The sequence below is a fragment of the Staurois parvus genome, unplaced genomic scaffold (assembly GCF_062004578.1).
Source record: "Staurois parvus isolate SC_StPar_1 unplaced genomic scaffold, SC_StPar_1.0 ptg000276l, whole genome shotgun sequence".
Lineage (NCBI taxonomy): Eukaryota > Metazoa > Chordata > Amphibia > Anura > Ranidae > Staurois > Staurois parvus.
In genome coordinates, this window is record NW_028318072.1 from 2,542,162 (window position 1) to 2,563,768 (window position 21,607).

At 46.9% G+C, this 21,607-nt stretch overlaps 23 non-coding genes across 23 annotated transcripts; all 23 read left to right on the forward strand.

Annotated features, from left to right (window-relative positions):
• The first annotated feature begins 188 nt into the window (after window positions 1-188).
• On the forward strand, window positions 189-261 carry TRNAR-CCU (transfer RNA arginine (anticodon CCU)). The gene has a single exon. It is a non-coding gene; the product is annotated as a tRNA-Arg (tRNA).
• Window positions 262-1,409: 1,148 nt separating this feature from the next.
• Window positions 1,410-1,502, forward strand: TRNAI-UAU (transfer RNA isoleucine (anticodon UAU)). The gene is given in 2 exon segments: window positions 1,410-1,447; window positions 1,467-1,502. It is a non-coding gene; the product is annotated as a tRNA-Ile (tRNA).
• A 1,633-nt stretch (window positions 1,503-3,135) lies between these two features.
• Window positions 3,136-3,228, forward strand: TRNAI-UAU (transfer RNA isoleucine (anticodon UAU)). Its single transcript is given in 2 exon segments — window positions 3,136-3,173; window positions 3,193-3,228. It is a non-coding gene; the product is annotated as a tRNA-Ile (tRNA).
• A 414-nt stretch (window positions 3,229-3,642) lies between these two features.
• On the forward strand, window positions 3,643-3,715 carry TRNAR-CCU (transfer RNA arginine (anticodon CCU)). Its single transcript has one exon. It is a non-coding gene; the product is annotated as a tRNA-Arg (tRNA).
• A 1,147-nt stretch (window positions 3,716-4,862) lies between these two features.
• On the forward strand, window positions 4,863-4,955 carry TRNAI-UAU (transfer RNA isoleucine (anticodon UAU)). The gene is given in 2 exon segments: window positions 4,863-4,900; window positions 4,920-4,955. It is a non-coding gene; the product is annotated as a tRNA-Ile (tRNA).
• A 414-nt stretch (window positions 4,956-5,369) lies between these two features.
• Window positions 5,370-5,442, forward strand: TRNAR-CCU (transfer RNA arginine (anticodon CCU)). The gene has a single exon. It is a non-coding gene; the product is annotated as a tRNA-Arg (tRNA).
• Window positions 5,443-6,589: 1,147 nt separating this feature from the next.
• TRNAI-UAU (transfer RNA isoleucine (anticodon UAU)) lies at window positions 6,590-6,682 on the forward strand. The gene is given in 2 exon segments: window positions 6,590-6,627; window positions 6,647-6,682. It is a non-coding gene; the product is annotated as a tRNA-Ile (tRNA).
• A 415-nt stretch (window positions 6,683-7,097) lies between these two features.
• On the forward strand, window positions 7,098-7,170 carry TRNAR-CCU (transfer RNA arginine (anticodon CCU)). Its single transcript has one exon. It is a non-coding gene; the product is annotated as a tRNA-Arg (tRNA).
• Window positions 7,171-8,317: 1,147 nt separating this feature from the next.
• Window positions 8,318-8,410, forward strand: TRNAI-UAU (transfer RNA isoleucine (anticodon UAU)). Its single transcript is given in 2 exon segments — window positions 8,318-8,355; window positions 8,375-8,410. It is a non-coding gene; the product is annotated as a tRNA-Ile (tRNA).
• A 1,633-nt stretch (window positions 8,411-10,043) lies between these two features.
• Window positions 10,044-10,136, forward strand: TRNAI-UAU (transfer RNA isoleucine (anticodon UAU)). The gene is given in 2 exon segments: window positions 10,044-10,081; window positions 10,101-10,136. It is a non-coding gene; the product is annotated as a tRNA-Ile (tRNA).
• A 415-nt stretch (window positions 10,137-10,551) lies between these two features.
• On the forward strand, window positions 10,552-10,624 carry TRNAR-CCU (transfer RNA arginine (anticodon CCU)). Its single transcript has one exon. It is a non-coding gene; the product is annotated as a tRNA-Arg (tRNA).
• Window positions 10,625-11,772: 1,148 nt separating this feature from the next.
• On the forward strand, window positions 11,773-11,865 carry TRNAI-UAU (transfer RNA isoleucine (anticodon UAU)). Its single transcript is given in 2 exon segments — window positions 11,773-11,810; window positions 11,830-11,865. It is a non-coding gene; the product is annotated as a tRNA-Ile (tRNA).
• A 415-nt stretch (window positions 11,866-12,280) lies between these two features.
• On the forward strand, window positions 12,281-12,353 carry TRNAR-CCU (transfer RNA arginine (anticodon CCU)). The gene has a single exon. It is a non-coding gene; the product is annotated as a tRNA-Arg (tRNA).
• Window positions 12,354-13,501: 1,148 nt separating this feature from the next.
• On the forward strand, window positions 13,502-13,594 carry TRNAI-UAU (transfer RNA isoleucine (anticodon UAU)). The gene is given in 2 exon segments: window positions 13,502-13,539; window positions 13,559-13,594. It is a non-coding gene; the product is annotated as a tRNA-Ile (tRNA).
• A 415-nt stretch (window positions 13,595-14,009) lies between these two features.
• TRNAR-CCU (transfer RNA arginine (anticodon CCU)) lies at window positions 14,010-14,082 on the forward strand. Its single transcript has one exon. It is a non-coding gene; the product is annotated as a tRNA-Arg (tRNA).
• Window positions 14,083-15,230: 1,148 nt separating this feature from the next.
• On the forward strand, window positions 15,231-15,323 carry TRNAI-UAU (transfer RNA isoleucine (anticodon UAU)). The gene is given in 2 exon segments: window positions 15,231-15,268; window positions 15,288-15,323. It is a non-coding gene; the product is annotated as a tRNA-Ile (tRNA).
• A 415-nt stretch (window positions 15,324-15,738) lies between these two features.
• TRNAR-CCU (transfer RNA arginine (anticodon CCU)) lies at window positions 15,739-15,811 on the forward strand. Its single transcript has one exon. It is a non-coding gene; the product is annotated as a tRNA-Arg (tRNA).
• A 1,148-nt stretch (window positions 15,812-16,959) lies between these two features.
• TRNAI-UAU (transfer RNA isoleucine (anticodon UAU)) lies at window positions 16,960-17,052 on the forward strand. The gene is given in 2 exon segments: window positions 16,960-16,997; window positions 17,017-17,052. It is a non-coding gene; the product is annotated as a tRNA-Ile (tRNA).
• A 415-nt stretch (window positions 17,053-17,467) lies between these two features.
• TRNAR-CCU (transfer RNA arginine (anticodon CCU)) lies at window positions 17,468-17,540 on the forward strand. Its single transcript has one exon. It is a non-coding gene; the product is annotated as a tRNA-Arg (tRNA).
• A 1,148-nt stretch (window positions 17,541-18,688) lies between these two features.
• TRNAI-UAU (transfer RNA isoleucine (anticodon UAU)) lies at window positions 18,689-18,781 on the forward strand. Its single transcript is given in 2 exon segments — window positions 18,689-18,726; window positions 18,746-18,781. It is a non-coding gene; the product is annotated as a tRNA-Ile (tRNA).
• A 415-nt stretch (window positions 18,782-19,196) lies between these two features.
• Window positions 19,197-19,269, forward strand: TRNAR-CCU (transfer RNA arginine (anticodon CCU)). The gene has a single exon. It is a non-coding gene; the product is annotated as a tRNA-Arg (tRNA).
• Window positions 19,270-20,417: 1,148 nt separating this feature from the next.
• TRNAI-UAU (transfer RNA isoleucine (anticodon UAU)) lies at window positions 20,418-20,510 on the forward strand. The gene is given in 2 exon segments: window positions 20,418-20,455; window positions 20,475-20,510. It is a non-coding gene; the product is annotated as a tRNA-Ile (tRNA).
• A 415-nt stretch (window positions 20,511-20,925) lies between these two features.
• TRNAR-CCU (transfer RNA arginine (anticodon CCU)) lies at window positions 20,926-20,998 on the forward strand. Its single transcript has one exon. It is a non-coding gene; the product is annotated as a tRNA-Arg (tRNA).
• The last annotated feature ends 609 nt before the right edge of the window (window positions 20,999-21,607 follow it).

The following is a 21,607-nucleotide window of genomic DNA, read 5'->3' on the forward strand; positions in this document are numbered from 1 at the left end:
CTACGACACTGCTTTTCAGTTTGAGCAAACCCATTCTTCTGACTCCGTAGCTCAATCTGCTTGGAATTCTGTAGGACGTTTGCAAGGGAAAATCAAAACAGAGACCTTGCCACCCTTACCGTGGCAAGAAGAAGAACGGATGACCTCTACAGGAGAAAAGAAGAAGCTTTGGCAGGGTCTTGAGGCAAGCCCCAGTGGCCTAATGGATAAGGCACTGGCCTCCTAAGCCAGGGATTGTGGGTTCAAGTCCCATCTGGGGTGTCGGATATCTTGCTTGTTCCTTTAAGCCAGGACTCCTTCCAGGCAGCTTCAAACATCAGCCAAGAATGAAATATAAAAACCATCACCGAGGGCAGCTACCTTTCTCTGCTTCACGTGTCAGTCCCTGAAGTCCTCTCTCCTGATGCCTTAATCTAAATGTGTGTGCCAATCACTATGTCGCAGAAGTACAGTGTGCCTCAGATGACTTGGCTTAGTTGACCAGCATGCTCTGGAAAAGATACAAATACTAATCTCCAGCAGCGCTTCGGACAAAAAAAGTGTCCAACTCCACAGAAAGGAAAAGCAGCTTTTCTTAGGAAGGACTTTTGCCATCCGTCCGGCATTCTCCTGACATCCCGCGGTGGCATGCAAATCTCCACTGGGAAATGGCCATCCTCAAGGGAAATGGCCATCTTGACAGGCATCCTAGGTAAGCTTAAACAGCGGGAAGGCATTTCCGACCTTTTTGTGTCAGTCCCAGAAGTGTTTTTCTTGATGTATCAAGCTATATGAATAGCAGTCAGAATCGCACCTTAGCGCTGTGCCTCCTTTGCCTCAAATGACATGGTGTTGTTGCGTTTCCTGAGATTCACAAAAATAGTTGCTGCTCTGGAACGTGTTCAGATGTCTGCTTGCCGCAAGAGGGCAGAAATCGAACCTCATGTGGATCGCCAGCTTTTCTGCCAAACAGAGCATCAAAATTCTCAACCCAGTCGCTGGAGAGTGGCTTTTCAGATCTATAAAGAACTCTTGCGCTTTAGCTGGGTTTACCCACAAACTGACTTTGGCATGCTGCATTCTAGAGGGACTTGGCATAACCTGACACTTCTTGGTTTACAGTGGCTCTTTCAGTAACTTTTCAAATGTGCATGAATACATGGCTGACACGTCACGATAGCATTTTCAATTTCATTTTTTCCTCTTCTCAAAACAGCTCTCCCTTTTATCTTTAAAAGCTGTCCTTGAGCTCCAGTCAAGTGACTTTGGCAGTGTTTTTTCTAGCAGTACCTCTTACCTACCATTTCTTGCTAGGAAAGAAGGACCATTCCCTTCTTTCTGAGGCGAGCAGGAGTTTAGGTGCAGGATTACTTGGAGGCCTACGATAAACTGAGGCGAGATGGATGAGGAATCTGCCCGCTAAAGACAGCGCTCCAGTGGCGCAATCGGTCAGCGCGCGGTACTTATATGGCAGTATCTGTTGAGCAATGCCGAGGTTGTGAGTTCGAGCCTCACCTGGAGCATGCTTTTCCTTCCTTTTTGCCTTTTTTAATGGAATATTTAATCAGCTGTTACACCCTGCGGCCTGAGAACTTTACCGCAAGGCTGTAAGCGGTCAAAGAAAGTGAAGGGTGTTTTCGCCAGTGGTGCTTGAATGAGCTGTCTTTCACTTACACTGAGCGCATGCTCTAAATTGTGGAACAAAAGTGATAACCAGAATGTGCTACTTGTTGAAAAGAGGTGTGGGGAGCTACGACACTGCTTTTCAGTTTGAGCAAACCCATTCTTCTGACTCCGTAGCTCAATCTGCTTGGAATTCTGTAGGACGTTTGCAAGGGAAAATCAAAACAGAGACCTTGCCACCCTTACCTTGGCAAGAAGAAGAACGGATGACCTCTACAGGAGAAAAGAAGAAGCTTTGGCAGGGTCTTGAGGCAAGCCCCAGTGGCCTAATGGATAAGGCACTGGCCTCCTAAGCCAGGGATTGTGGGTTGGAATCCCATCGGGTGTCGGATATCTTGCTTGTTCCTTTAAGCCAGGACTCCTTCCAGGCAGCTTCAAACATCAGCCAAGAATGAAATATAAAAACCATCACCGAGGGCAGCTACCTTTCTCTGCTTCACGTGTCAGTCCCTGAAGTCCTCTCTCCTGATGCCTTAATCCAAATGTGTGTGCCAATCACTATCTCGCTGAAGTACAGTGTGCCTCAGATGACTTGGCTTAGTTGACCAGCATGCTCTGGAAAAGATACAAATACTAATCTTCAGCAGCGCTTCGGACAAAAAAAGTGTCCAACTCCACAGAAAGGAAAAGCAGCTTTTCTTAGGAAGGACTTTTGCCATCCGTCCGGCATTCTCCTGACATCCCGCGGTGGCATGCAAATCTCCCCTGGGAAATGGCCATCCTCAAGGGAAATGGCCATCTTGACAGGCATCCTAGGTAAGCTTAAACAGCGGGAAGGCATTTCCGACCTTTTTGTGTCAGTCCCAGAAGTGTTTTCTTGATGTATCAAGCTATATGAATAGCAGTCAGAATCGCACCTTAGCGCTGTGCCTCCTTTGCCTCAAATGACATGGTGTTGTTGCGTTTCCTGAGATTCACAAAAATAGTTGCTGCTCTGGAACGTGTTCAGATGTCTGCTTGCCGCAAGAGGGCAGAAATCGAACCTCATGTGGATCGCCAGCTTTTCTGCCAAACAGAGCATCAAAATTCTCAACCCAGTCGCTGGAGAGTGGCTTTTCAGATCTATAAAGAACTCTTGCGCTTTAGCTGGGTTTACCCACAAACTGACTTTGGCATGCTGCATTCTAGAGGGACTTGGCATAACCTGACACTTCTTGGTTTACAGTGGCTCTTTCAGTAACTTTTCAAATGTGCATGAATACATGGCTGACACGTCACGATAGCATTTTCAATTTCATTTTTTCCTCTTCTCAAAACAGCTCTCCCTTTTATCTTTAAAAGCTGTCCTTGAGCTCCAGTCAAGTGACTTTGGCAGTGTTTTTTCTAGCAGTACCTCTTACCTACCATTTCTTGCTAGGAAAGAAGGACCATTCCCTTCTTTCTGAGGCGAGCAGGAGTTTAGGTGCAGGATTACTTGGAGGCCTACGATAAACTGAGGCGAGATGGATGAGGAATCTGCCCGCTAAAGACAGCGCTCCAGTGGCGCAATCGGTCAGCGCGCGGTACTTATATGGCAGTATCTGTTGAGCAATGCCGAGGTTGTGAGTTCGAGCCTCACCTGGAGCATGCTTTTCCTTCCTTTTTGCCTTTTTTAATGGAATATTTAATCAGCTGTTACACCCTGCGGCCTGAGAACTTTACCGCAAGGCTGTAAGCGGTCAAAGAAAGTGAAGGGTGTTTTCGCCAGTGGTGCTTGAATGAGCTGTCTTTCACTTACACTGAGCGCATGCTCTAAATTGTGGAACAAAAGTGATAACCAGAATGTGCTACTTCTTGAAAAGAGGTGTGGGGAGCTACGACACTGCTTTTCAGTTTGAGCAAACCCATTCTTCTGACTCCGTAGCTCAATCTGCTTGGAATTCTGTAGGACGTTTGCAAGGGAAAATCAAAACAGAGACCTTGCCACCCTTACCTTGGCAAGAAGAAGAACGGATGACCTCTACAGGAGAAAAGAAGAAGCTTTGCAGGGTCTTGAGGCAAGCCCCAGTGGCCTAATGGATAAGGCACTGGCCTCCTAAGCCAGGGATTGTGGGTTCGAGTCCCATCTGGGGTGTCGGATATCTTGCTTGTTCCTTTAAGCCAGGACTCCTTCCAGGCAGCTTCAAACATCAGCCAAGAATGAAATATAAAAACCATCACCGAGGGCAGCTACCTTTCTCTGCTTCACGTGTCAGTCCCTGAAGTCCTCTCTCCTGATGCCTTAATCCAAATGTGTGTGCCAATCACTATCTCGCTGAAGTACAGTGTGCCTCAGATGACTTGGCTTAGTTGACCAGCATGCTCTGGAAAAGATACAAATACTAATCTTCAGCAGCGCTTCGGACAAAAAAAGTGTCCAACTCCACAGAAAGGAAAAGCAGCTTTTCTTAGGAAGGACTTTTGCCATCCGTCCGGCATTCTCCTGACATCCCGCGGTGGCATGCAAATCTCCCCTGGGAAATGGCCATCCTCAAGGGAAATGGCCATCTTGACAGGCATCCTAGGTAAGCTTAAACAGCGGGAAGGCATTTCCGACCTTTTTGTGTCAGTCCCAGAAGTGTTTTCTTGATGTATCAAGCTATATGAATAGCAGTCAGAATCGCACCTTAGCGCTGTGCCTCCTTTGCCTCAAATGACATGGTGTTGTTGCGTTTCCTGAGATTCACAAAAATAGTTGCTGCTCTGGAACGTGTTCAGATGTCTGCTTGCCGCAAGAGGGCAGAAATCGAACCTCATGTGGATCGCCAGCTTTTCTGCCAAACAGAGCATCAAAATTCTCAACCCAGTCGCTGGAGAGTGGCTTTTCAGATCTATAAAGAACTCTTGCGCTTTAGCTGGGTTTACCCACAAACTGACTTTGGCATGCTGCATTCTAGAGGGACTTGGCATAACCTGACACTTCTTGGTTTACAGTGGCTCTTTCAGTAACTTTTCAAATGTGCATGAATACATGGCTGACACGTCACGATAGCATTTTCAATTTCATTTTTTCCTCTTCTCAAAACAGCTCTCCCTTTTATCTTTAAAAGCTGTCCTTGAGCTCCAGTCAAGTGACTTTGGCAGTGTTTTTTCTAGCAGTACCTCTTACCTACCATTTCTTGCTAGGAAAGAAGGACCATTCCCTTCTTTCTGAGGCGAGCAGGAGTTTAGGTGCAGGATTACTTGGAGGCCTACGATAAACTGAGGCGAGATGGATGAGGAATCTGCCCGCTAAAGACAGCGCTCCAGTGGCGCAATCGGTCAGCGCGCGGTACTTATATGGCAGTATCTGTTGAGCAATGCCGAGGTTGTGAGTTCGAGCCTCACCTGGAGCATGCTTTTCCTTCCTTTTTGCCTTTTTTAATGGAATATTTAATCAGCTGTTACACCCTGCGGCCTGAGAACTTTACCGCAAGGCTGTAAGCGGTCAAAGAAAGTGAAGGGTGTTTTCGCCAGTGGTGCTTGAATGAGCTGTCTTTCACTTACACTGAGCGCATGCTCTAAATTGTGGAACAAAAGTGATAACCAGAATGTGCTACTTCTTGAAAAGAGGTGTGGGGAGCTACGACACTGCTTTTCAGTTTGAGCAAACCCATTCTTCTGACTCCGTAGCTCAATCTGCTTGGAATTCTGTAGGACGTTTGCAAGGGAAAATCAAAACAGAGACCTTGCCACCCTTACCTTGGCAAGAAGAAGAACGGATGACCTCTACAGGAGAAAAGAAGAAGCTTTGCAGGGTCTTGAGGCAAGCCCCAGTGGCCTAATGGATAAGGCACTGGCCTCCTAAGCCAGGGATTGTGGGTTCGAGTCCCATCTGGGGTGTCGGATATCTTGCTTGTTCCTTTAAGCCAGGACTCCTTCCAGGCAGCTTCAAACATCAGCCAAGAATGAAATATAAAAACCATCACCGAGGGCAGCTACCTTTCTCTGCTTCACGTGTCAGTCCCTGAAGTCCTCTCTCCTGATGCCTTAATCCAAATGTGTGTGCCAATCACTATCTCGCTGAAGTACAGTGTGCCTCAGATGACTTGGCTTAGTTGACCAGCATGCTCTGGAAAAGATACAAATACTAATCTTCAGCAGCGCTTCGGACAAAAAAAGTGTCCAACTCCACAGAAAGGAAAAGCAGCTTTTCTTAGGAAGGACTTTTGCCATCCGTCCGGCATTCTCCTGACATCCCGCGGTGGCATGCAAATCTCCCCTGGGAAATGGCCATCCTCAAGGGAAATGGCCATCTTGACAGGCATCCTAGGTAAGCTTAAACAGCGGGAAGGCATTTCCGACCTTTTTGTGTCAGTCCCAGAAGTGTTTTCTTGATGTATCAAGCTATATGAATAGCAGTCAGAATCGCACCTTAGCGCTGTGCCTCCTTTGCCTCAAATGACATGGTGTTGTTGCGTTTCCTGAGATTCACAAAAATAGTTGCTGCTCTGGAACGTGTTCAGATGTCTGCTTGCCGCAAGAGGGCAGAAATCGAACCTCATGTGGATCGCCAGCTTTTCTGCCAAACAGAGCATCAAAATTCTCAACCCAGTCGCTGGAGAGTGGCTTTTCAGATCTATAAAGAACTCTTGCGCTTTAGCTGGGTTTACCCACAAACTGACTTTGGCATGCTGCATTCTAGAGGGACTTGGCATAACCTGACACTTCTTGGTTTACAGTGGCTCTTTCAGTAACTTTTCAAATGTGCATGAATACATGGCTGACACGTCACGATAGCATTTTCAATTTCATTTTTTCCTCTTCTCAAAACAGCTCTCCCTTTTATCTTTAAAAGCTGTCCTTGAGCTCCAGTCAAGTGACTTTGGCAGTGTTTTTTCTAGCAGTACCTCTTACCTACCATTTCTTGCTAGGAAAGAAGGACCATTCCCTTCTTTCTGAGGCGAGCAGGAGTTTAGGTGCAGGATTACTTGGAGGCCTACGATAAACTGAGGCGAGATGGATGAGGAATCTGCCCGCTAAAGACAGCGCTCCAGTGGCGCAATCGGTCAGCGCGCGGTACTTATATGGCAGTATCTGTTGAGCAATGCCGAGGTTGTGAGTTCGAGCCTCACCTGGAGCATGCTTTTCCTTCCTTTTTGCCTTTTTTAATGGAATATTTAATCAGCTGTTACACCCTGCGGCCTGAGAACTTTACCGCAAGGCTGTAAGCGGTCAAAGAAAGTGAAGGGTGTTTTCGCCAGTGGTGCTTGAATGAGCTGTCTTTCACTTACACTGAGCGCATGCTCTAAATTGTGGAACAAAAGTGATAACCAGAATGTGCTACTTCTTGAAAAGAGGTGTGGGGAGCTACGACACTGCTTTTCAGTTTGAGCAAACCCATTCTTCTGACTCCGTAGCTCAATCTGCTTGGAATTCTGTAGGACGTTTGCAAGGGAAAATCAAAACAGAGACCTTGCCACCCTTACCTTGGCAAGAAGAAGAACGGATGACCTCTACAGGAGAAAAGAAGAAGCTTTGGCAGGGTCTTGAGGCAAGCCCCAGTGGCCTAATGGATAAGGCACTGGCCTCCTAAGCCAGGGATTGTGGGTTCGAGTCCCATCTGGGGTGTCGGATATCTTGCTTGTTCCTTTAAGCCAGGACTCCTTCCAGGCAGCTTCAAACATCAGCCAAGAATGAAATATAAAAACCATCACCGAGGGCAGCTACCTTTCTCTGCTTCACGTGTCAGTCCCTGAAGTCCTCTCTCCTGATGCCTTAATCCAAATGTGTGTGCCAATCACTATCTCGCTGAAGTACAGTGTGCCTCAGATGACTTGGCTTAGTTGACCAGCATGCTCTGGAAAAGATACAAATACTAATCTTCAGCAGCGCTTCGGACAAAAAAAGTGTCCAACTCCACAGAAAGGAAAAGCAGCTTTTCTTAGGAAGGACTTTTGCCATCCGTCCGGCATTCTCCTGACATCCCGCGGTGGCATGCAAATCTCCCCTGGGAAATGGCCATCCTCAAGGGAAATGGCCATCTTGACAGGCATCCTAGGTAAGCTTAAACAGCGGGAAGGCATTTCCGACCTTTTTGTGTCAGTCCCAGAAGTGTTTTCTTGATGTATCAAGCTATATGAATAGCAGTCAGAATCGCACCTTAGCGCTGTGCCTCCTTTGCCTCAAATGACATGGTGTTGTTGCGTTTCCTGAGATTCACAAAAATAGTTGCTGCTCTGGAACGTGTTCAGATGTCTGCTTGCCGCAAGAGGGCAGAAATCGAACCTCATGTGGATCGCCAGCTTTTCTGCCAAACAGAGCATCAAAATTCTCAACCCAGTCGCTGGAGAGTGGCTTTTCAGATCTATAAAGAACTCTTGCGCTTTAGCTGGGTTTACCCACAAACTGACTTTGGCATGCTGCATTCTAGAGGGACTTGGCATAACCTGACACTTCTTGGTTTACAGTGGCTCTTTCAGTAACTTTTCAAATGTGCATGAATACATGGCTGACACGTCACGATAGCATTTTCAATTTCTTTTTTTCCTCTTCTCAAAACAGCTCTCCCTTTTATCTTTAAAAGCTGTCCTTGAGCTCCAGTCAAGTGACTTTGGCAGTGTTTTTTCTAGCAGTACCTCTTACCTACCATTTCTTGCTAGGAAAGAAGGACCATTCCCTTCTTTCTGAGGCGAGCAGGAGTTTAGGTGCAGGATTACTTGGAGGCCTACGATAAACTGAGGCGAGATGGATGAGGAATCTGCCCGCTAAAGACAGCGCTCCAGTGGCGCAATCGGTCAGCGCGCGGTACTTATATGGCAGTATCTGTTGAGCAATGCCGAGGTTGTGAGTTCGAGCCTCACCTGGAGCATGCTTTTCCTTCCTTTTTGCCTTTTTTAATGGAATATTTAATCAGCTGTTACACCCTGCGGCCTGAGAACTTTACCGCAAGGCTGTAAGCGGTCAAAGAAAGTGAAGGGTGTTTTCGCCAGTGGTGCTTGAATGAGCTGTCTTTCACTTACACTGAGCGCATGCTCTAAATTGTGGAACAAAAGTGATAACCAGAATGTGCTACTTCTTGAAAAGAGGTGTGGGGAGCTACGACACTGCTTTTCAGTTTGAGCAAACCCATTCTTCTGACTCCGTAGCTCAATCTGCTTGGAATTCTGTAGGACGTTTGCAAGGGAAAATCAAAACAGAGACCTTGCCACCCTTACCTTGGCAAGAAGAAGAACGGATGACCTCTACAGGAGAAAAGAAGAAGCTTTGGCAGGGTCTTGAGGCAAGCCCCAGTGGCCTAATGGATAAGGCACTTGCCTCCTAAGCCAGGGATTGTGGGTTGGAATCCCATCGGGTGTCGGATATCTTGCTTGTTCCTTTAAGCCAGGACTCCTTCCAGGCAGCTTCAAACATCAGCCAAGAATGAAATATAAAAACCATCACCGAGGGCAGCTACCTTTCTCTGCTTCACGTGTCAGTCCCTGAAGTCCTCTCTCCTGATGCCTTAATCCAAATGTGTGTGCCAATCACTATCTCGCTGAAGTACAGTGTGCCTCAGATGACTTGGCTTAGTTGACCAGCATGCTCTGGAAAAGATACAAATACTAATCTTCAGCAGCGCTTCGGACAAAAAAAGTGTCCAACTCCACAGAAAGGAAAAGCAGCTTTTCTTAGGAAGGACTTTTGCCATCCGTCCGGCATTCTCCTGACATCCCGCGGTGGCATGCAAATCTCCCCTGGGAAAAGGCCATCCTCAAGGGAAATGGCCATCTTGACAGGCATCCTAGGTAAGCTTAAACAGCGGGAAGGCATTTCCGACCTTTTTGTGTCAGTCCCAGAAGTGTTTTCTTGATGTATCAAGCTATATGAATAGCAGTCAGAATCGCACCTTAGCGCTGTGCCTCCTTTGCCTCAAATGACATGGTGTTGTTGCGTTTCCTGAGATTCACAAAAATAGTTGCTGCTCTGGAACGTGTTCAGATGTCTGCTTGCCGCAAGAGGGCAGAAATCGAACCTCATGTGGATCGCCAGCTTTTCTGCCAAACAGAGCATCAAAATTCTCAACCCAGTCGCTGGAGAGTGGCTTTTCAGATCTATAAAGAACTCTTGCGCTTTAGCTGGGTTTACCCACAAACTGACTTTGGCATGCTGCATTCTAGAGGGACTTGGCATAACCTGACACTTCTTGGTTTACAGTGGCTCTTTCAGTAACTTTTCAAATGTGCATGAATACATGGCTGACACGTCACGATAGCATTTTCAATTTCATTTTTTCCTCTTCTCAAAACAGCTCTCCCTTTTATCTTTAAAAGCTGTCCTTGAGCTCCAGTCAAGTGACTTTGGCAGTGTTTTTTCTAGCAGTACCTCTTACCTACCATTTCTTGCTAGGAAAGAAGGACCATTCCCTTCTTTCTGAGGCGAGCAGGAGTTTAGGTGCAGGATTACTTGGAGGCCTACGATAAACTGAGGCGAGATGGATGAGGAATCTGCCCGCTAAAGACAGCGCTCCAGTGGCGCAATCGGTCAGCGCGCGGTACTTATATGGCAGTATCTGTTGAGCAATGCCGAGGTTGTGAGTTCGAGCCTCACCTGGAGCATGCTTTTCCTTCCTTTTTGCCTTTTTTAATGGAATATTTAATCAGCTGTTACACCCTGCGGCCTGAGAACTTTACCGCAAGGCTGTAAGCGGTCAAAGAAAGTGAAGGGTGTTTTCGCCAGTGGTGCTTGAATGAGCTGTCTTTCACTTACACTGAGCGCATGCTCTAAATTGTGGAACAAAAGTGATAACCAGAATGTGCTACTTCTTGAAAAGAGGTGTGGGGAGCTACGACACTGCTTTTCAGTTTGAGCAAACCCATTCTTCTGACTCCGTAGCTCAATCTGCTTGGAATTCTGTAGGACGTTTGCAAGGGAAAATCAAAACAGAGACCTTGCCACCCTTACCTTGGCAAGAAGAAGAACGGATGACCTCTACAGGAGAAAAGAAGAAGCTTTGGCAGGGTCTTGAGGCAAGCCCCAGTGGCCTAATGGATAAGGCACTGGCCTCCTAAGCCAGGGATTGTGGGTTCGAGTCCCATCTGGGGTGTCGGATATCTTGCTTGTTCCTTTAAGCCAGGACTCCTTCCAGGCAGCTTCAAACATCAGCCAAGAATGAAATATAAAAACCATCACCGAGGGCAGCTACCTTTCTCTGCTTCACGTGTCAGTCCCTGAAGTCCTCTCTCCTGATGCCTTAATCTAAATGTGTGTGCCAATCACTATGTCGCAGAAGTACAGTGTGCCTCAGATGACTTGGCTTAGTTGACCAGCATGCTCTGGAAAAGATACAAATACTAATCTCCAGCAGCGCTTCGGACAAAAAAAGTGTCCAACTCCACAGAAAGGAAAAGCAGCTTTTCTTAGGAAGGACTTTTGCCATCCGTCCGGCATTCTCCTGACATCCCGCGGTGGCATGCAAATCTCCACTGGGAAATGGCCATCCTCAAGGGAAATGGCCATCTTGACAGGCATCCTAGGTAAGCTTAAACAGCGGGAAGGCATTTCCGACCTTTTTGTGTCAGTCCCAGAAGTGTTTTTCTTGATGTATCAAGCTATATGAATAGCAGTCAGAATCGCACCTTAGCGCTGTGCCTCCTTTGCCTCAAATGACATGGTGTTGTTGCGTTTCCTGAGATTCACAAAAATAGTTGCTGCTCTGGAACGTGTTCAGATGTCTGCTTGCCGCAAGAGGGCAGAAATCGAACCTCATGTGGATCGCCAGCTTTTCTGCCAAACAGAGCATCAAAATTCTCAACCCAGTCGCTGGAGAGTGGCTTTTCAGATCTATAAAGAACTCTTGCGCTTTAGCTGGGTTTACCCACAAACTGACTTTGGCATGCTGCATTCTAGAGGGACTTGGCATAACCTGACACTTCTTGGTTTACAGTGGCTCTTTCAGTAACTTTTCAAATGTGCATGAATACATGGCTGACACGTCACGATAGCATTTTCAATTTCATTTTTTCCTCTTCTCAAAACAGCTCTCCCTTTTATCTTTAAAAGCTGTCCTTGAGCTCCAGTCAAGTGACTTTGGCAGTGTTTTTTCTAGCAGTACCTCTTACCTACCATTTCTTGCTAGGAAAGAAGGACCATTCCCTTCTTTCTGAGGCGAGCAGGAGTTTAGGTGCAGGATTACTTGGAGGCCTACGATAAACTGAGGCGAGATGGATGAGGAATCTGCCCGCTAAAGACAGCGCTCCAGTGGCGCAATCGGTCAGCGCGCGGTACTTATATGGCAGTATCTGTTGAGCAATGCCGAGGTTGTGAGTTCGAGCCTCACCTGGAGCATGCTTTTCCTTCCTTTTTGCCTTTTTTAATGGAATATTTAATCAGCTGTTACACCCTGCGGCCTGAGAACTTTACCGCAAGGCTGTAAGCGGTCAAAGAAAGTGAAGGGTGTTTTCGCCAGTGGTGCTTGAATGAGCTGTCTTTCACTTACACTGAGCGCATGCTCTAAATTGTGGAACAAAAGTGATAACCAGAATGTGCTACTTCTTGAAAAGAGGTGTGGGGAGCTACGACACTGCTTTTCAGTTTGAGCAAACCCATTCTTCTGACTCCGTAGCTCAATCTGCTTGGAATTCTGTAGGACGTTTGCAAGGGAAAATCAAAACAGAGACCTTGCCACCCTTACCTTGGCAAGAAGAAGAACGGATGACCTCTACAGGAGAAAAGAAGAAGCTTTGGCAGGGTCTTGAGGCAAGCCCCAGTGGCCTAATGGATAAGGCACTGGCCTCCTAAGCCAGGGATTGTGGGTTCGAGTCCCATCTGGGGTGTCGGATATCTTGCTTGTTCCTTTAAGCCAGGACTCCTTCCAGGCAGCTTCAAACATCAGCCAAGAATGAAATATAAAAACCATCACCGAGGGCAGCTACCTTTCTCTGCTTCACGTGTCAGTCCCTGAAGTCCTCTCTCCTGATGCCTTAATCTAAATGTGTGTGCCAATCACTATGTCGCAGAAGTACAGTGTGCCTCAGATGACTTGGCTTAGTTGACCAGCATGCTCTGGAAAAGATACAAATACTAATCTCCAGCAGCGCTTCGGACAAAAAAAGTGTCCAACTCCACAGAAAGGAAAAGCAGCTTTTCTTAGGAAGGACTTTTGCCATCCGTCCGGCATTCTCCTGACATCCCGCGGTGGCATGCAAATCTCCACTGGGAAATGGCCATCCTCAAGGGAAATGGCCATCTTGACAGGCATCCTAGGTAAGCTTAAACAGCGGGAAGGCATTTCCGACCTTTTTGTGTCAGTCCCAGAAGTGTTTTTCTTGATGTATCAAGCTATATGAATAGCAGTCAGAATCGCACCTTAGCGCTGTGCCTCCTTTGCCTCAAATGACATGGTGTTGTTGCGTTTCCTGAGATTCACAAAAATAGTTGCTGCTCTGGAACGTGTTCAGATGTCTGCTTGCCGCAAGAGGGCAGAAATCGAACCTCATGTGGATCGCCAGCTTTTCTGCCAAACAGAGCATCAAAATTCTCAACCCAGTCGCTGGAGAGTGGCTTTTCAGATCTATAAAGAACTCTTGCGCTTTAGCTGGGTTTACCCACAAACTGACTTTGGCATGCTGCATTCTAGAGGGACTTGGCATAACCTGACACTTCTTGGTTTACAGTGGCTCTTTCAGTAACTTTTCAAATGTGCATGAATACATGGCTGACACGTCACGATAGCATTTTCAATTTCATTTTTTCCTCTTCTCAAAACAGCTCTCCCTTTTATCTTTAAAAGCTGTCCTTGAGCTCCAGTCAAGTGACTTTGGCAGTGTTTTTTCTAGCAGTACCTCTTACCTACCATTTCTTGCTAGGAAAGAAGGACCATTCCCTTCTTTCTGAGGCGAGCAGGAGTTTAGGTGCAGGATTACTTGGAGGCCTACGATAAACTGAGGCGAGATGGATGAGGAATCTGCCCGCTAAAGACAGCGCTCCAGTGGCGCAATCGGTCAGCGCGCGGTACTTATATGGCAGTATCTGTTGAGCAATGCCGAGGTTGTGAGTTCGAGCCTCACCTGGAGCATGCTTTTCCTTCCTTTTTGCCTTTTTTAATGGAATATTTAATCAGCTGTTACACCCTGCGGCCTGAGAACTTTACCGCAAGGCTGTAAGCGGTCAAAGAAAGTGAAGGGTGTTTTCGCCAGTGGTGCTTGAATGAGCTGTCTTTCACTTACACTGAGCGCATGCTCTAAATTGTGGAACAAAAGTGATAACCAGAATGTGCTACTTGTTGAAAAGAGGTGTGGGGAGCTACGACACTGCTTTTCAGTTTGAGCAAACCCATTCTTCTGACTCCGTAGCTCAATCTGCTTGGAATTCTGTAGGACGTTTGCAAGGGAAAATCAAAACAGAGACCTTGCCACCCTTACCTTGGCAAGAAGAAGAACGGATGACCTCTACAGGAGAAAAGAAGAAGCTTTGGCAGGGTCTTGAGGCAAGCCCCAGTGGCCTAATGGATAAGGCACTGGCCTCCTAAGCCAGGGATTGTGGGTTCGAGTCCCATCTGGGGTGTCGGATATCTTGCTTGTTCCTTTAAGCCAGGACTCCTTCCAGGCAGCTTCAAACATCAGCCAAGAATGAAATATAAAAACCATCACCGAGGGCAGCTACCTTTCTCTGCTTCACGTGTCAGTCCCTGAAGTCCTCTCTCCTGATGCCTTAATCTAAATGTGTGTGCCAATCACTATGTCGCAGAAGTACAGTGTGCCTCAGATGACTTGGCTTAGTTGACCAGCATGCTCTGGAAAAGATACAAATACTAATCTCCAGCAGCGCTTCGGACAAAAAAAGTGTCCAACTCCACAGAAAGGAAAAGCAGCTTTTCTTAGGAAGGACTTTTGCCATCCGTCCGGCATTCTCCTGACATCCCGCGGTGGCATGCAAATCTCCACTGGGAAATGGCCATCCTCAAGGGAAATGGCCATCTTGACAGGCATCCTAGGTAAGCTTAAACAGCGGGAAGGCATTTCCGACCTTTTTGTGTCAGTCCCAGAAGTGTTTTTCTTGATGTATCAAGCTATATGAATAGCAGTCAGAATCGCACCTTAGCGCTGTGCCTCCTTTGCCTCAAATGACATGGTGTTGTTGCGTTTCCTGAGATTCACAAAAATAGTTGCTGCTCTGGAACGTGTTCAGATGTCTGCTTGCCGCAAGAGGGCAGAAATCGAACCTCATGTGGATCGCCAGCTTTTCTGCCAAACAGAGCATCAAAATTCTCAACCCAGTCGCTGGAGAGTGGCTTTTCAGATCTATAAAGAACTCTTGCGCTTTAGCTGGGTTTACCCACAAACTGACTTTGGCATGCTGCATTCTAGAGGGACTTGGCATAACCTGACACTTCTTGGTTTACAGTGGCTCTTTCAGTAACTTTTCAAATGTGCATGAATACATGGCTGACACGTCACGATAGCATTTTCAATTTCATTTTTTCCTCTTCTCAAAACAGCTCTCCCTTTTATCTTTAAAAGCTGTCCTTGAGCTCCAGTCAAGTGACTTTGGCAGTGTTTTTTCTAGCAGTACCTCTTACCTACCATTTCTTGCTAGGAAAGAAGGACCATTCCCTTCTTTCTGAGGCGAGCAGGAGTTTAGGTGCAGGATTACTTGGAGGCCTACGATAAACTGAGGCGAGATGGATGAGGAATCTGCCCGCTAAAGACAGCGCTCCAGTGGCGCAATCGGTCAGCGCGCGGTACTTATATGGCAGTATCTGTTGAGCAATGCCGAGGTTGTGAGTTCGAGCCTCACCTGGAGCATGCTTTTCCTTCCTTTTTGCCTTTTTTAATGGAATATTTAATCAGCTGTTACACCCTGCGGCCTGAGAACTTTACCGCAAGGCTGTAAGCGGTCAAAGAAAGTGAAGGGTGTTTTCGCCAGTGGTGCTTGAATGAGCTGTCTTTCACTTACACTGAGCGCATGCTCTAAATTGTGGAACAAAAGTGATAACCAGAATGTGCTACTTCTTGAAAAGAGGTGTGGGGAGCTACGACACTGCTTTTCAGTTTGAGCAAACCCATTCTTCTGACTCCGTAGCTCAATCTGCTTGGAATTCTGTAGGACGTTTGCAAGGGAAAATCAAAACAGAGACCTTGCCACCCTTACCTTGGCAAGAAGAAGAACGGATGACCTCTACAGGAGAAAAGAAGAAGCTTTGGCAGGGTCTTGAGGCAAGCCCCAGTGGCCTAATGGATAAGGCACTGGCCTCCTAAGCCAGGGATTGTGGGTTCGAGTCCCATCTGGGGTGTCGGATATCTTGCTTGTTCCTTTAAGCCAGGACTCCTTCCAGGCAGCTTCAAACATCAGCCAAGAATGAAATATAAAAACCATCACCGAGGGCAGCTACCTTTCTCTGCTTCACGTGTCAGTCCCTGAAGTCCTCTCTCCTGATGCCTTAATCTAAATGTGTGTGCCAATCACTATGTCGCAGAAGTACAGTGTGCCTCAGATGACTTGGCTTAGTTGACCAGCATGCTCTGGAAAAGATACAAATACTAATCTCCAGCAGCGCTTCGGACAAAAAAAGTGTCCAACTCCACAGAAAGGAAAAGCAGCTTTTCTTAGGAAGGACTTTTGCCATCCGTCCGGCATTCTCCTGACATCCCGCGGTGGCATGCAAATCTCCACTGGGAAATGGCCATCCTCAAGGGAAATGGCCATCTTGACAGGCATCCTAGGTAAGCTTAAACAGCGGGAAGGCATTTCCGACCTTTTTGTGTCAGTCCCAGAAGTGTTTTTCTTGATGTATCAAGCTATATGAATAGCAGTCAGAATCGCACCTTAGCGCTGTGCCTCCTTTGCCTCAAATGACATGGTGTTGTTGCGTTTCCTGAGATTCACAAAAATAGTTGCTGCTCTGGAACGTGTTCAGATGTCTGCTTGCCGCAAGAGGGCAGAAATCGAACCTCATGTGGATCGCCAGCTTTTCTGCCAAACAGAGCATCAAAATTCTCAACCCAGTCGCTGGAGAGTGGCTTTTCAGATCTATAAAGAACTCTTGCGCTTTAGCTGGGTTTACCCACAAACTGACTTTGGCATGCTGCATTCTAGAGGGACTTGGCATAACCTGACACTTCTTGGTTTACAGTGGCTCTTTCAGTAACTTTTCAAATGTGCATGAATACATGGCTGACACGTCACGATAGCATTTTCAATTTCATTTTTTCCTCTTCTCAAAACAGCTCTCCCTTTTATCTTTAAAAGCTGTCCTTGAGCTCCAGTCAAGTGACTTTGGCAGTGTTTTTTCTAGCAGTACCTCTTACCTACCATTTCTTGCTAGGAAAGAAGGACCATTCCCTTCTTTCTGAGGCGAGCAGGAGTTTAGGTGCAGGATTACTTGGAGGCCTACGATAAACTGAGGCGAGATGGATGAGGAATCTGCCCGCTAAAGACAGCGCTCCAGTGGCGCAATCGGTCAGCGCGCGGTACTTATATGGCAGTATCTGTTGAGCAATGCCGAGGTTGTGAGTTCGAGCCTCACCTGGAGCATGCTTTTCCTTCCTTTTTGCCTTTTTTAATGGAATATTTAATCAGCTGTTACACCCTGCGGCCTGAGAACTTTACCGCAAGGCTGTAAGCGGTCAAAGAAAGTGAAGGGTGTTTTCGCCAGTGGTGCTTGAATGAGCTGTCTTTCACTTACACTGAGCGCATGCTCTAAATTGTGGAACAAAAGTGATAACCAGAATGTGCTACTTGTTGAAAAGAGGTGTGGGGAGCTACGACACTGCTTTTCAGTTTGAGCAAACCCATTCTTCTGACTCCGTAGCTCAATCTGCTTGGAATTCTGTAGGACGTTTGCAAGGGAAAATCAAAACAGAGACCTTGCCACCCTTACCTTGGCAAGAAGAAGAACGGATGACCTCTACAGGAGAAAAGAAGAAGCTTTGGCAGGGTCTTGAGGCAAGCCCCAGTGGCCTAATGGATAAGGCACTGGCCTCCTAAGCCAGGGATTGTGGGTTCGAGTCCCATCTGGGGTGTCGGATATCTTGCTTGTTCCTTTAAGCCAGGACTCCTTCCAGGCAGCTTCAAACATCAGCCAAGAATGAAATATAAAAACCATCACCGAGGGCAGCTACCTTTCTCTGCTTCACGTGTCAGTCCCTGAAGTCCTCTCTCCTGATGCCTTAATCTAAATGTGTGTGCCAATCACTATGTCGCAGAAGTACAGTGTGCCTCAGATGACTTGGCTTAGTTGACCAGCATGCTCTGGAAAAGATACAAATACTAATCTCCAGCAGCGCTTCGGACAAAAAAAGTGTCCAACTCCACAGAAAGGAAAAGCAGCTTTTCTTAGGAAGGACTTTTGCCATCCGTCCGGCATTCTCCTGACATCCCGCGGTGGCATGCAAATCTCCACTGGGAAATGGCCATCCTCAAGGGAAATGGCCATCTTGACAGGCATCCTAGGTAAGCTTAAACAGCGGGAAGGCATTTCCGACCTTTTTGTGTCAGTCCCAGAAGTGTTTTTCTTGATGTATCAAGCTATATGAATAGCAGTCAGAATCGCACCTTAGCGCTGTGCCTCCTTTGCCTCAAATGACATGGTGTTGTTGCGTTTCCTGAGATTCACAAAAATAGTTGCTGCTCTGGAACGTGTTCAGATGTCTGCTTGCCGCAAGAGGGCAGAAATCGAACCTCATGTGGATCGCCAGCTTTTCTGCCAAACAGAGCATCAAAATTCTCAACCCAGTCGCTGGAGAGTGGCTTTTCAGATCTATAAAGAACTCTTGCGCTTTAGCTGGGTTTACCCACAAACTGACTTTGGCATGCTGCATTCTAGAGGGACTTGGCATAACCTGACACTTCTTGGTTTACAGTGGCTCTTTCAGTAACTTTTCAAATGTGCATGAATACATGGCTGACACGTCACGATAGCATTTTCAATTTCATTTTTTCCTCTTCTCAAAACAGCTCTCCCTTTTATCTTTAAAAGCTGTCCTTGAGCTCCAGTCAAGTGACTTTGGCAGTGTTTTTTCTAGCAGTACCTCTTACCTACCATTTCTTGCTAGGAAAGAAGGACCATTCCCTTCTTTCTGAGGCGAGCAGGAGTTTAGGTGCAGGATTACTTGGAGGCCTACGATAAACTGAGGCGAGATGGATGAGGAATCTGCCTGCTAAAGACAGCGCTCCAGTGGCGCAATCGGTCAGCGCGCGGTACTTATATGGCAGTATCTGTTAAGCAATGCCGAGGTTGTGAGTTCGAGCCTCACCTGGAGCATGCTTTTCCTTCCTTTTTGCCTTTTTTAATGGAATATTTAATCAGCTGTTACACCCTGCGGCCTGAGAACTTTACCGCAAGGCTGTAAGCGGTCAAAGAAAGTGAAGGGTGTTTTCGCCAGTGGTGCTTGAATGAGCTGTCTTTCACTTACACTGAGCGCATGCTCTAAATTGTGGAACAAAAGTGATAACCAGAATGTGCTACTTGTTGAAAAGAGGTGTGGGGAGCTACGACACTGCTTTTCAGTTTGAGCAAACCCATTCTTCTGACTCCGTAGCTCAATCTGCTTGGAATTCTGTAGGACGTTTGCAAGGGAAAATCAAAACAGAGACCTTGCCACCCTTACCTTGGCAAGAAGAAGAACGGATGACCTCTACAGGAGAAAAGAAGAAGCTTTGGCAGGGTCTTGAGGCAAGCCCCAGTGGCCTAATGGATAAGGCACTGGCCTCCTAAGCCAGGGATTGTGGGTTCGAGTCCCATCTGGGGTGTCGGATATCTTGCTTGTTCCTTTAAGCCAGGACTCCTTCCAGGCAGCTTCAAACATCAGCCAAGAATGAAATATAAAAACCATCACCGAGGGCAGCTACCTTTCTCTGCTTCACGTGTCAGTCCCTGAAGTCCTCTCTCCTGATGCCTTAATCTAAATGTGTGTGCCAATCACCATGTCGCAGAAGTACAGTGTGCCTCAGATGACTTGGCTTAGTTGACCAGCATGCTCTGGAAAAGATACAAATACTAATCTCCAGCAGCGCTTCGGACAAAAAAAGTGTCCAACTCCACAGAAAGGAAAAGCAGCTTTTCTTAGGAAGGACTTTTGCCATCCGTCCGGCATTCTCCTGACATCCCGCGGTGGCATGCAAATCTCCACTGGGAAATGGCCATCCTCAAGGGAAATGGCCATCTTGACAGGCATCCTAGGTAAGCTTAAACAGCGGGAAGGCATTTCCGACCTTTTTGTGTCAGTCCCAGAAGTGTTTTTCTTGATGTATCAAGCTATATGAATAGCAGTCAGAATCGCACCTTAGCGCTGTGCCTCCTTTGCCTCAAATGACATGGTGTTGTTGCGTTTCCTGAGATTCACAAAAATAGTTGCTGCTCTGGAACGTGTTCAGATGTCTGCTTGCCGCAAGAGGGCAGAAATCGAACCTCATGTGGATCGCCAGCTTTTCTGCCAAACAGAGCATCAAAATTCTCAACCCAGTCGCTGGAGAGTGGCTTTTCAGATCTATAAAGAACTCTTGCGCTTTAGCTGGGTTTACCCACAAACTGACTTTGGCATGCTGCATTCTAGAGGGACTTGGCATAACCTGACACTTCTTGGTTTACAGTGGCTCTTTCAGTAACTTTTCAAATGTGCATGAATACATGGCTGACACGTCACGATAGCATTTTCAATTTCATTTTTTCCTCTTCTCAAAACAGCTCTCCCTTTTATCTTTAAAAGCTGTCCTTGAGCTCCAGTCAAGTGACTTTGGCAGTGTTTTTTCTAGCAGTACCTCTTACCTACCATTTCTTGCTAGGAAAGAAGGACCATTCCCTTCTTTCTGAGGCGAGCAGGAGTTTAGGTGCAGGATTACTTGGAGGCCTACGATAAACTGAGGCGAGATGGATGAGGAATCTGCCCGCTAAAGACAGCGCTCCAGTGGCGCAATCGGTCAGCGCGCGGTACTTATATGGCAGTATCTGTTGAGCAATGCCGAGGTTGTGAGTTCGAGCCTCACCTGGAGCATGCTTTTCCTTCCTTTTTGCCTTTTTTAATGGAATATTTAATCAGCTGTTACACCCTGCGGCCTGAGAACTTTACCGCAAGGCTGTAAGCGGTCAAAGAAAGTGAAGGGTGTTTTCGCCAGTGGTGCTTGAATGAGCTGTCTTTCACTTACACTGAGCGCATGCTCTAAATTGTGGAACAAAAGTGATAACCAGAATGTGCTACTTGTTGAAAAGAGGTGTGGGGAGCTACGACACTGCTTTTCAGTTTGAGCAAACCCATTCTTCTGACTCCGTAGCTCAATCTGCTTGGAATTCTGTAGGACGTTTGCAAGGGAAAATCAAAACAGAGACCTTGCCACCCTTACCTTGGCAAGAAGAAGAACGGATGACCTCTACAGGAGAAAAGAAGAAGCTTTGGCAGGGTCTTGAGGCAAGCCCCAGTGGCCTAATGGATAAGGCACTGGCCTCCTAAGCCAGGGATTGTGGGTTCGAGTCCCATCTGGGGTGTAGGATATCTTGCTTGTTCCTTTAAGCCAGGACTCCTTCCAGGCAGCTTCAAACATCAGCCAAGAATGAAATATAAAAACCATCACCGAGGGCAGCTACCTTTCTCTGCTTCACGTGTCAGTCCCTGAAGTCCTCTCTCCTGATGCCTTAATCTAAATGTGTGTGCCAATCACTATGTCGCAGAAGTACAGTGTGCCTCAGATGACTTGGCTTAGTTGACCAGCATGCTCTGGAAAAGATACAAATACTAATCTCCAGCAGCGCTTCGGACAAAAAAAGTGTCCAACTCCACAGAAAGGAAAAGCAGCTTTTCTTAGGAAGGACTTTTGCCATCCGTCCGGCATTCTCCTGACATCCCGCGGTGGCATGCAAATCTCCACTGGGAAATGGCAATCCTCAAGGGAAATGGCCATCTTGACAGGCATCCTAGGTAAGCTTAAACAGCGGGAAGGCATTTCCGACCTTTTTGTGTCAGTCCCAGAAGTGTTTTTCTTGATGTATCAAGCTATATGAATAGCAGTCAGAATCGCACCTTAGCGCTGTGCCTCCTTTGCCTCAAATGACATGGTGTTGTTGCGTTTCCTGAGATTCACAAAAATAGTTGCTGCT